Source organism: Salvelinus alpinus, chromosome 18 (genome assembly GCF_045679555.1).
Source record: "Salvelinus alpinus chromosome 18, SLU_Salpinus.1, whole genome shotgun sequence".
Lineage (NCBI taxonomy): Eukaryota > Metazoa > Chordata > Actinopteri > Salmoniformes > Salmonidae > Salvelinus > Salvelinus alpinus.
The window spans coordinates 27483133-27496053 of NC_092103.1; the positions used below are offsets into that span (position 1 = coordinate 27483133).

A 12921-nucleotide genomic window follows, 5' to 3' on the forward strand; every position below is an offset into this window, starting at 1 on the left:
GGTTTTCTGATGTCAACGTTGTGAACAGAGTGCCCCGTGGTGGCGGTGGGGTTATGGTATGGGTAGGCATAAGCTACGAACAATGAACACAATTGCTTTTTATTGATGGCAATTTGAACGCACAGAGATATCGTGACAAGATCCTGAGGCGCAGCGGTCTAAGGCACTGCATCTTAGTGATAGAGGCGTCACTATAGACCCTGGTTTGATTCAAGGCTTTATCACAACCAGCCGTGATTGGGCGGTGCACAATTGGCCCAGCATCATCCATGTCAGGGTTTGGCCGGGTAGGCCGTTATTGTAAATAAGAAATTGTTCTTAACTGACTTTCCTAGTTAAATAAAGGTTAAATAAAACATTGTTGTGGTGTTGTGCCATTGTGCCACTTCACTGGTATACGATTATTGATTTCATTCTTCCTAGTCCCTCATATACAGCACACCCCCCATCCCCTCTCTCTTTCTCCCTCGCTCTTTCTCTCTCAGGGTCCTCTCCTCTTTCTTTGAGTACTGCAGAGGCACGGTTGCATCGTGCATCGCGGAGGAGAGGAGAGCGGGAGAAAAGAGAAAGAACTCTCAGCGCGCGGGCACTAACTACCTACATTCCTGTGTCGCGAGGGAAACTAGGGGAAATCGACTGGAAAAGCACACAGCTGGCTCCCTGCGATGTTGTAACGAACTGCCCATTTTCTGTAGTCGGTGAGTATTTTCCCCCCGTCTTTATACTTTAATTTGAGTTAATCTCTTTGACGTCAACCCTGTGTATTGTGAGTGGGCTATCCCCGTGATCTTTGCTCGGTTTACAGTAGGATACATGTAGATTTGAAAGGTGTATCGAACCGTACTCACATTAGATTAGCTCACCAATAACTATAAATATTTGCTATGTATGCTACGACATGTATAGAATACGAGATCATTAATAAACAGGCTTCACGTTTGCATATTTGAGGGAAACTTAAAAGGTGTCACGTTTCTGAACTTCAAACGTTGTAGGTATTTGCGCATGCTGTGCCCTCAATGTAACTGCTGTCGCTGTTGGAGTGGGACACCTGATCAACACATTTCATCCCGCTGAGATCACATCACCGCGCATGAATGAATTAGATATTTAGCTGTACTCATGTAGGCTACTCTAGGATACATGGGATGCTTAATTTAATTTATTCAGTAGGTTTATAGTTAAGCTGGTTAGACTAACAGTTCTACAAAAATGTAGTTGATCAATTAACGAATGCGCACAACCCTTTCAAATAAATAAACTTATTGACTGAAAGATAATGAGTTAAAAAACACAACACATATGTTTATGCCTTATAAATTCCCGAGAGCGTCTCGTGGAACTCATCAATCAATCACCATAGGATATTACACTGAATTTGTATTACCCTTATCCGGCTTCGCCTCGGGCTCACTTACACACACACACGCACACACACACACGCGCACATTATGCAGAAAGGGAACAGATCCATCAATTACAGCAGAGAGGGAGAGAGAAATAGGGAGCGAGAGTGAGAGTCAGAGAGAGAAAGAGTGAGCGAGAAAGAGGGAGCGAGAGAGAGAAAGAGGGAGCGAAAGAGAGAAAGAGGGAGCGAGAGAGAGGCAGAGAGATTTCGATGCTGCTACAAATAGTGCTGCTTTACTGAGTAATCTGCGGAGAGAGGAGCAGTCCGAGGATAGAGGAGGATGGATAATTGATTACCGACCACAATGTCAGGACAAGACAGAAAATCACATCACAGGATGCATTTTGCTATAAAAGTCCGGCCGGTGATTGATGTCCTTCCCGACCGGGTTTACTGTGGCCATGCAGTGCAGCCTCCGCACGACTTCACGGAGCCGCGGTAGTAAAGGGTGAATCTGCGGTGCGTGAAGAGGGGGAGAAAGAGAGGAGAAAGACACCGAAGACAGTCTGCCCAGTACTACTATCTCTGCCTCCATTGTCAATGGCTGAACATACACAACTATCCATCGGCCCAATGTCTCTCTTTCTTTTTTACTGTCAAATTGGCTGTGTGACAGTTTGATGGAGACCAATTCTAAACAGTTTATTATGGGAGCTTGAGCAGGACTGGACATGGCATATTGACATTTCCCTGGCTCAGCTACACAGGCAGGTGTGTGTCCCAAATGACACCCTATTCCCCATATAGTGCCTTTCTTTTGACCAGAGCCCTATATGCTCTGGTCAAATGTAGTACACTACAGTACATAGGGATCAGGGTGCTTTGGGACAGAACCTACCTTAACTCAATGTTGACTTCAGGTTGGAATAAAGGGAGTGTGTATTTTCACCTGCTTATCTTTGGAGTTCATGCATCATAAAAGGAAATCTTATCCAGCTCATTTATTTTATTTCAACAAAGCCTTAATAGCAGTAAAATACCAATAGCCTATCGGTAGCTAGATGTAGCAGCCTACAATTTATTGGTTTGAAAAATGTGTAATTTATCAACTGATGAGTAGATTGTTCCATTGATATACTCACATTTAATGTAATTACTTTTGCAAACTGATTTAGAGGCCATATGTCATGGTCTTTATGTCAGTATACTGATTGCATAACAGAACTACAAGCCCCAAAAAATCAAAAATAAATAAAATATTTCAGGCATTGGGAGTTCTCACAAATTCATGTCATCCAACCCACAACATGTAAAAAAAAAAGTAGAATAATCTGTATACATACAAGTATACAGATAGACAATGATAACATATGCTAGGGGGTACAACAAATTACAGATTATACAAAGACCTTAAAAGATGCACACATATTGATTGTTTTAACAGCTTTCTTATTAGAATAATGTTGAATGGTCTTAATGTACTGCTCGAATTCCTTATAGAAAACACGGAAGAGTGTTTTTTTATTACTGAATTTACATTTATGAATTTGAAATTATGCCATTAGCACAATTAGATTCATGAGGTAAAATTGTTTTTCTTTATTATACTTAAGGAAACCGAGCTACACATTTTCCCATAACAAACAGAAGTCATCAAGAATATGAACAATTATAAAACTGTGAATATCTTTCCATAATTGTTTTACATGTAGACAATGCCAAAATAAATGCAAAACTGTTTCTGGATGCTCAACACAAAAAGTACAGTTAATGTTAATGTTTTTTTTGAGTTTCTTCAGGTAATGATTCGCAGGGTAATACTTATGGATCATTCTGAAAGAGACCTCTTTGACCTTGTTAACAAGCAGGTATTTGTGTGGTAATAACCATACTTTTTCCCAACAGATATTAGCGACCAATGTATTCCAGTAAATTGTGACATAAGGAATGGATACAATATCCCTTTGAAATAAAGCACGTATAGATCTGTTGTTCTGAGGGAGCAAGCAGAAACAAATTTTCCCTATTGGAGTCAACTGGATTAAGCGAGGGTAGGTCAAGAAGGTGAGATCTGGCTACACCTCTGAATAACATGAGAGTTCCAGATGGAATAGCATGAAGGACTATGGCAAACTCTAGGTGTTACAGGGATATTGTAACAAGATAAAAATTCCTCATAATTGAGTAACAATCCTTCTGCATTAAAAAATTCTCACCAGCAGGATATGATTATTGAACCAGTTCTTGAAAAATAAAGACTTGTTTCTATACAAAATGTACTTATTGTTCCAAATGGGGAAAAATTATGTTTATATATTATTGACCACACTAAGAATACTTGTCTATGAAAAGCAGATAATTTCAGGAATTTTATCAATGTTATAGTTACAAAGTAACATAAAATTGAGGCCACCAAAACAGGAGAAAATATGAGGGATGAAATTCCAAATTGAAGTTGGATTCTTTAAGAAATGTTTAGCCCAATTTATCTTAAAAGTATTATTCAAAGTAGGAAAATCAAAAAAATTGAGACCACCATATTCATATGAGTTCATAACGACAGATTTCCTATTAAAATGTGTACGATTTTTCCAGATGAAGTTGAAAAGCACCTGGTCAACCGCTTTACCTATTTTGTTGTCAAGATATAGGGACTGGGCTGCATAAGTAAGTCTGGAGATACCTTCAGCTTTAGAAAGCAATACTCAACCTTTCAAGGATAAATCCCTCTGCAACCAATGGTTCAACTTCTTTTAGTTTTTTTCAATAATAGGTATAACATTTTATGATCATCTTTCCTGTTGATCCTTAGATCCTAAGGTAATCCCAAGGGATGTTACTTTTTCCTTGACTGGAATATTGCATATAGAGGGTATCACACAGTCTTTAACAGCAAACAATTCACACTTATTAAGATTTAGGCAAAGACCAGATGCTTTGGAAAATATATTTATCACATCAACTGCTCTAGGAATCTGGTCAGCATCTTTCAAAAAGAGGGTTGTGTCATCTGCAAGCTGACTTATGATAATATCTCTGTCAGCAATAGAGATCCTGTAACGGGCTTCCTCCTCCTCTTCATACGAAGAGGAGGAGTAGTGATTCGACCAAACTGCAGCGGGTTGTGAATACATAATGATTTAATAAACAAAACTGAAGAACACGACGAACACTTGAATAATTACAAAACAAATAAACGAATGTAGACAGACCTGGACCCGAACTTACATACAACGTGAAGAACGCATGAACCAGGAAACAGACTACATAAAACGAACGAACAAACAAAAACCGGAACAGTCCCGTGTGGCGTAACATACAGACACTGACACAGGAGACAATCACCCACAAACAAACAGTGAGAACAACCTACCTTAATATGACTCTCAATCAGAGGAAACGTCAAACACCTGCCTCTAATTGAGAGCCATACCAGGCAACCCAAAACCAACATAGAAACAGAAAACATAGACTGCCCACCCAAAACTCACGCCCTGACCATCAAACACATACAAAACAACAGAAAACAGGTCAGGAACGTGACAGAACCCCCCCCTCAAGGTGAGAACTCCGGGCGCACCCCTAAAACTCAAGGGGAGGGTCTGGGTGGGCTTCTGTCCGCGGTGGCTGCTCCGGCGGTGTACGAGGACACCACTCCACCACTGTCTTTGTCCCCCTCCTTAGCGTCCTTTGAGTGGCGACCCTCGCCCCCGACCATGGTCCAGGAACCTTCACTAAGGCCCCCCCTACATAGAGGAGACAGCTCAGGACAGAGAGGTAGCTCAGGACAGAGAGGTAGCTCAGGACAGAGAGGTAGCTCAGGACATAGAGGTAGCTCAGGACAGAGAGGTAGCTCCGGACAGAGGGACAACTCTGTCCTATTGGCAGCTCCGGACTGGGTGGCAGCTCCGGACTGGAGGGCAGCTCATGACTGGAGGGCAGCTCATGACTGGAGGGCAGCTCATGACTGGAGGGCAGCTCATGACTGGAGGGCAGCTCATGACTGGAGGGCAGCTCATGACTGGAGGGCAGCTCATGACTGGAGGGCAGCTCATGACTGGAGGGCAGCTCATGACTGTAGGGCAGCTCATGACTGTAGGGCAGCTCATGACCGTAGGGCAGCTCCTGACTGTAAGGCAGCTCATGCAGCTCCTGACTGGCTGGCGGCTCTGGCAGCTCCTGACTGGCTGGCGGCTCTGGCGGCTCCTGACTGGCTGGCGGGTCTGGCGGCTCCTGACTGGCTGGCGGCTCTGGCGGCTCCTGACTGGCTGGCGGCTCTGGCGGCTCCTGACTGGCTGGCGGCTCTGGCGGCTCCTGACTGGCTGGCGGCTCTGGCGGCTCCTGACTGGCTGGCGGCTCTAATGGCTCGGGACAGACGGGCGGCTCTAATGGCGCTGGGCAGACGGATGGCTCAGAAGGCGCTGGGCAGACGGATGGCTCAGAAGGCGCTGGGCAGACAGATGGCTCAGACGGCGCTGGGCAGACAGATGGCTCAGACGGCGCTGGGCAGACAGATGGCTCAGACGGCGCTGGGCAGACAGATGGCTCAGACGGAGCTGGGCAGACAGGCAGTGCAGAAGGCGTTGGGCAGACGGCCGACTCTGCCCTGCTGAGGCGCACAGTAGGCCTGGTGCGTGGTGCCGGAACTGGAGGTACCGGGATGACGGCACGCACTTCAAGGCTAGTGCGGGGAGCAGGAACAGGGCACACTGACCTCTCGAAGCGCACTATAGGCCTGGTGCGTGGTACCGGAACTAGAGGTACCGGGCTGAGGGCACGCACCTCAGGGCGAGTGCGGGGAGAAGGAACAGTGCGTACAGGGCTCTGGAGACGCACAGGTGGCTTAGTGCGTGGTGCCGGAACTGGAGGCACTGGGCTGGAGACACGCACCATAGGGAGAGTGCGTGAAGGAGGAACAGGGCTCTGGAAACGCACCGGAAACCTGGTGCGTGGTGTAGGCACTGGTGGTACTGTGCTGGGGCGGGGAGGTAGCGCCGGAAATACCGGACCGTGTAGGCGTACTGGCTCCCTTGAGCACTGAACCTGCCCAACCTTACCTGGTTGTATGCTCCCCGTCGCCTGACCAGTGCGGGGAGGTGGAATAACCCGCACCGGGCTATGTAGGCGAACCAGGGACACCATGCGTAAGGCTGGTGCCATGTAAGCCGGCCCAAGGAGACGTACTGGTGGCTAGATATGTAGAGCCGGCTTCATGGCACTTGGCTCAATGCTCAATCTAGCCCTACCAGTGCGGGGAGGTGGAATAACCCGCACCGGGCTATGCACACGTACAGGAGACACCGTGCGCTCTACTGCGTAACACGTTGTCTGCCCGTACTCCCGCTCTCCACGGTTAGCCTGGGAAGTGGGCGCAGGTCTCCTACCTGCCCTAGACCCACTACCTCTTATCCCCCCCCAATAAATTTTTGGGTTGTACTTGCGGGCTTTTCGGGCTTCCGTGCTAGACGCGTCCCCTCGTAACGCCGGTTCCTCTCTCCGGTTTCCTCCGCTCTCCGAGCTGCCTCCAGCTGTTCCCATGGGCGGCGATTCACCTCAACTTTAGCCCATGGTCCTTTTCCTTCCATGATTTCCTCCCAAGACCATAAATCCTGCTTCGTGCGCTGTCCGTTAACCCGCTGCTTGATCTGGGTTTGGTGGGTGATTCTGTAACGGGCTTCCTCCTCCTCTTCATACGAAGAGGAGGAGTAGTGATTCGACCAAACTGCAGCGGGTTGTGAATACATAATGATTTAATAAACAAACCTGAAGAACACGACGAACACTTGAATAATTACAAAACAAATAAACGAATGTAGACAGACCTGGACCCGAACTTACATACAACGTGAAGAACGCATGAACCAGGAAACAGACTACATAAAACGAACGAACAAACAAACAAAAACCGGAACAGTCCCGTGTGGCGTAACATACAGACACTGACACAGGAGACAATCACCCACAAACAAACAGTGAGAACAACCTACCTTAATATGACTCTCAATCAGAGGAAACGTCAAACACCTGCCTCTAATTGAGAGCCATACCAGGCAACCCAAAACCAACATAGAAACAGAAAACATAGACTGCCCACCCAAAACTCACGCCCTGACCATCAAACACATACAAAACAACAGAAAACAGGTCAGGAACGTGACAGATCCCTTTAAATCGCTGGATTTAACAGAACTTGTAAGAAGTTGGGTTGCAAGCAGGAAGAGGTCATGCGAAATTGAGCAACCGTGCCTAATTCCTCTTCTCAAATCTTCTCAAATCAAATGTAGGAGAAGTGCCATGCTTTAATTGAATTGAACTGTTCCCATTCATATAAAGAGTTTTAATAGTACTAAAAAATAATTTCCCAAAACCAAATTTCTCAAGGGAGAGAAATAGAAACTCATGTTCCACTGTATCGAAGGCGTTATAAAAGTCTAAGACAATAAAGAAGACAATAAAACTATCTTTGAAGATTAGATCAGAATAGTCAATAAGGTCTAACACCAGTCGGTTATTATTAGATATATGTCTATTCCTCATGAATCCAGATTGGGTTTCTTCTATAATTGAGTCCAATACTTCCTTCATTCTTTTTGCAAATATAGAGGCTAATATTTTGTAGTCATTATTGAGCAGACAGATTGGACGCCAATTATCGAGTAGAAGCAAGTCTTTCTTGGGCTTAGGGATTCATGTAATCAGACCTTGAGTCAAACTGGGAGGAAGAGCATTATTTGTAATGCTTTCAGAAAAGACCTCCAACAGAAATGGGGCTAACTGTTGAGAAAAAGTTTTGTAAAACTCAGCAGATATACCATCAGTCACAGGAGACTTATTCTTTTTAAGGTGTTCAATAGAATAAATGATCTCTTCAACTATAATAGGGTCATCACACTGTTGCCCCCAATTGATTTCACATTCCCCAGAGAGTAAAAAAAATAGTTATAAAACGATATAAATTCCTGTAGAAGTTGCAACTAAAGTTAGAGATTAACATATCATCCAACTTGTTCTGTAGCTCAAACAGAACAGATTTGTCCTCCTCTCTGAGACTTTCAACAGGCAGCAGGTAGCCTAGTGGTTAGAGCGTTGGATTCAAAGATTGAATCCCCGAGTTGACAAGAGTGCAAATCTGTCGTTCTGCCCCTGAACAAGGCAGGTAACCCACTGTTCCTAGGCCATCATTGAAAATAAGAATTTGATCTTAACTGACTTGCCTAGTTGAATAAAAGTAAAAACTTAATTTTTTTAAATCGGTGATCTTTGTAATTACACTTTCTTCTTCAGCTCTCCTCGTCTTGGCAAGAATACTCTCATATTTTCTTAAATATTTTCCAACCTCATATTTAAAAAGCTCCCAGTTATTACTGTATGAATGGTCATTTATAGCTTTGTTCCAAAAGTGTGTAATTAAATTGTTTATCTCCATCTTGACCAACTCATGTTTTAATATAGAGATAGTAAGCTTCCAGTAGGATGCTCTGCCAAGGCCATTATCAGAGATAAAAAGTTTAATGTCAATATAAATAGCTCTAAGGGGAGTGGCAAGGATGTTAACAGAAATACCCTGTTTATCAAAACATTTAGACACCAGCCAAAAATCTATGCGTGATTGTCTGGAGCATGCCTCATTACTCCAAGTGAAAGACTTGTCATTAGGAAACTTTACTCTCCAAAGATCTATAATATCAAACCTTTCCATAAACTGCCTCAAACTTGTATTCATAGAAGTGGACTGTCCCGGAGGCCATCTATCAATTAAATTATTCTGAGAAATATTAAAATCCCCACCTACTATAAGTAAAGCATTCGGGAACTTGGTTAGCCAATGGAGAATACGCTTTTCTAAAGATTCAAGTAAGTGATCATTTTCAAGTTTGGAATTGTAACCATAAATGTTGGTAATAATAATGATGATGTTGTTACAGTTGATAACAAGACATAGAAAGTGACCAGAAGGGTCACAGTCGGAGTGCAAAATACTTCCATTGAAATTATTCTTTAGAGTAATAACTCCAGCAGAGCGTTCAGAACCATGAGAGAGACATACATCATTACCCCACTGAGATCTCCAGAAGTTGACGTCGGTAGCAACTGAATGAGACTTGGGAAAAAATATACATCTGTTTTAAGCTGTTTGGCAAATAAAAATAATGCCTTGCGCTTTACATTATTTCTTAACCCCCTAGCATTGAGTGAAACTATAGACAACAACAAAGTGGAATATAGAACAAAGTACTATGAGCTAAACAACAATCGCAAATTGAAAAAGAATGCAAGGAAACCAGCGTTGCACACCAAATAGATATAAATAATTGAGTGAGAATAGTTTAGCATAAGAAAGCTAATTGCCAGAACAAGAAACAACAAAGAGCTTGCTCACTGCCTATACTACAGGTAAAAATATCAGAAGTGAGAGAACAAATAAAATAGTAAATATCCATTACTCCAGTAGTCCTGTGCAGTTAGAACGAAGGTTAAATCACCTTAGAGCCAGGAGTGGGATCTGCTCACATCAGAGTTAGCTATCTAGGTAGCCTATGTTGACCACTAGGCACAGTCCATGGCAGTAGTCAAGGAGGAAGGTTGATTTTGGATCTGTTGATGAAAGCGCGCCCTCCGATGAAGTAAGCCGCTTTCCCTTCTTTTCGTGCTTTTTCCACAGCTGGCCACAGTTTCTCTCCTTTCTCTGTCTGCTTTCGAGAGGTCTTCAGCAAACCGCAGGTTGTTATCGCGTAGGAAAGTAGATTTCTTGGCTGCTTTCCAAATGGCATCCCTGTAGATCTGTGATGTGAACTGGAGAATGACACATCTGGGCTTGGAGTCACCCTGCCTTCTCGTGCCAAGGTGATGTACAGTGTCGACAAACTCTGCTAGCTTAGCCTTCTCCACAGGTAGGATAGCTTGGCAGACTTTGATGGTCTCTTGCCGCACGTTCTCCCCATCTGCTTTGGGATCTCCATACCGTCTCAGATTCCACCATCTGGAGTAGCTTTCGAGTTCCGCGATTCTTCTTTGGCACAAGTCCATCTTTCCCTCCTCCTTTTCGACATGCTTTTCGATGTGGGTGACCTTCTTAACATCCCTGATTTCCATGCATGCATAGTCAACTGTTTTTTTTAAGCCCTCGATTTTCATTGCGTTGTCGCCAACCATTTTCTCTATGGCATCGGACCTTGCATTGATGAGCCTGGAAAGAGTGGCGATAACATAATTATTGGCAGTGGCATCTGGGCCCAGTTCAAACATGCCTTTCTTGGAAGCTGGAGGTTTGCTTGGGGTTATAGGCAAAGAAGGAAAATCCTCGCCTGACACGCAAAGTGTCATAGAGTCTGTCAGACCAGTATAGTTGTCAATCAAAGCATTTACCTCCTGTGTAACGACATTGGATGATGCTTGAGGAGGTAGCCATAAGATTTCTCTTCTGTTCGCGCTGTGACATTTTGGAAAATATAATCTTAAATCATCAATAACCTGGTGTTTTTAGCAAGAAAAGTATTAGTTTGGTAGTTCAAAACAATACACTTTTTACTATCTTTCAAAAGTTGATATGCAGAGCTCGGTAGGAAGCGTGCTTTCAAGCTGCCATCTTGGAGCCTCCACCAACCCACAACATGTCACAGCTCCAGGATCACGACCTTATGATGTCACAACCTGCCAGCTGACCACTGGACTGGAACCAAGATGTCTCTCCCCTGCTGGTAGAGAGGTCATGAACTCGGATACACACACACACACACACACACACACACACACACACACACACACACACACACACACACACACACACACACACACACACACACACACACACACACACACACACACACACACACACACACACACACACACACACACACACAGTCCTCAGTGCCTCTATGAAACTGGCTTGGGCATCCGTGGTGGGTCTCCTACAGCTGCTGGCCAGTCAACCCACACAGCCATCCATCACTAAATTGCTGCACTTAGCCAGGCAGCTGGGTGGGTGTGTGTTTGTTTGGGTGTGTGTGCACTTGCGTGTGTACAATCAGGACTTACAGTAAATTGTATACTGGTGTGCGTTTCTGTGTGTGACTGCGTGTTTTTGTCAACAGAGGGACTTGCCAGTGTGTGTGTGTGTGTCTGTGCCTGTCTATAGCAGAACGTAAATTATAAACTGCTGCGTGTGTATGTGTGTGTCCGTGCGTGCGTGAGTGGGGTTCGGAGTTGGCAGCTCGAGTGGGAGCGGTTAGCACGGGGAAACCATTTCTGATACTACTGCCGTATCCTGCAGCTACCTAGACTAGAGGATGGTGTCGTTCCTTCCTGAAACATCCTTATAAGGAAACATCTCCAACTTGCACACACACACACCACATTCTCTCCCTGAGGAATACCTGGGTAGTGTTCAGAAAGCACCAAACAGGAGAAAATGTTTTTAAATGGAGGAGGTAATACATCGCCATTCCAAGTTTTTTGTCACGCTCCGTTTTCATGTTTACTGATCATGCTATGTTTTCCTGTTTACTGATCATGCTATGTTTTCCTGTTTACTGATCATGCTATGTTTTCCTGTTTACTGATCATGCTATGTTTTCCTGTTTACTGATCACAACCCTGGTTGGATCTGGAAATATGTCATGCCGTACCACCTGTCCTGAACTGTTGTCTGTTCTATATCACAGTGCAGATGAAGGCCTTTTTTATTTTTATTCAGCTTTACATTTTATGACCCATAAATGGGACAAATCTCCCCTTCTCTGTGATTCACTGTGTGTGTGTGTGTGTGTGTGTGTGTGTGTGTGTGTGTGTGTGTGTGTGTGTGTGTGTGTGTGTGTGTGTGTGTGTGTGTGTGTGTGTGTGTGTGTGTGCGTGCGTGCGCTTTTGTGCATGCACATGTGTGTGTGTGATTAATGAAGATGGCTGTGTGGCGTCAGCGGGCCATGACAGCCCCACTAGGAGGAAATCATTTGTGCCTCTTAGCAGGCTCCTGATTCCAGCCAGCAGGAAATGTGCATATTGTGTAAAACGCACCGTGAGCCTATAGTAACCATAATCACTGTGCAAGGCACAGCAGCTACGCTACGCAGGGATAGAAATGTGGACAGGCATTTGACTGGATTTGTGGGTGGATGTGTGTGTGAATTCTGCATGAGTGTGATTTTGTGACCACAACTTTGTCAGTGTGTGTGTTTATGCTGATGTACCATATACATTCACAGTGTTATCTGGGAATCTCAAGGTGCACAGCGGCGACTTATGTCAACATTAAGGGCCATTAGCATATTAACTATGTGTAGGAAGGGATGGATCCACCATCATACAGTATAATGAAATGCCAACAGACCGACAAGGCCTTTTAAGTTGCGGATCGCCTTCTGAGCAGCTAACAGATCGCTGCAGCTGTACACAGTCCATCTGTAAATAGCCCATCCAATCTACCTACCTCATCCCCATATTGTTTTTATTTACTTTTTTGCTCTTTTACACACCAGTATTTCTACTTGCACATCATCATCTGCACATCTATCACTCCAGTGTTAATTTTCTAAATTGTAATTACGTCGCTACTATGGCCTATTTATTGCCTACATCCT

General features: G+C 44.3%; 1 protein-coding gene across 2 annotated transcripts in view; it reads left to right on the forward strand.

Annotated features, from left to right (window-relative positions):
* The first annotated feature begins 376 nt into the window (after window positions 1-376).
* Window positions 377-12921, forward strand: part of LOC139544097 (synaptic vesicle glycoprotein 2C-like) — a 60006-nt gene continuing 47461 nt past the window's right edge. Inside the window, exon 1 of one of the 2 annotated variants that reach the window (XM_071350860.1) lies at window positions 377-698. The gene's annotated coding sequence lies outside the window, so the exon portion shown is untranslated. The remainder of the gene's footprint in view (window positions 699-12921) is intronic. The other variant, XM_071350861.1, reaches the window with a different exon arrangement.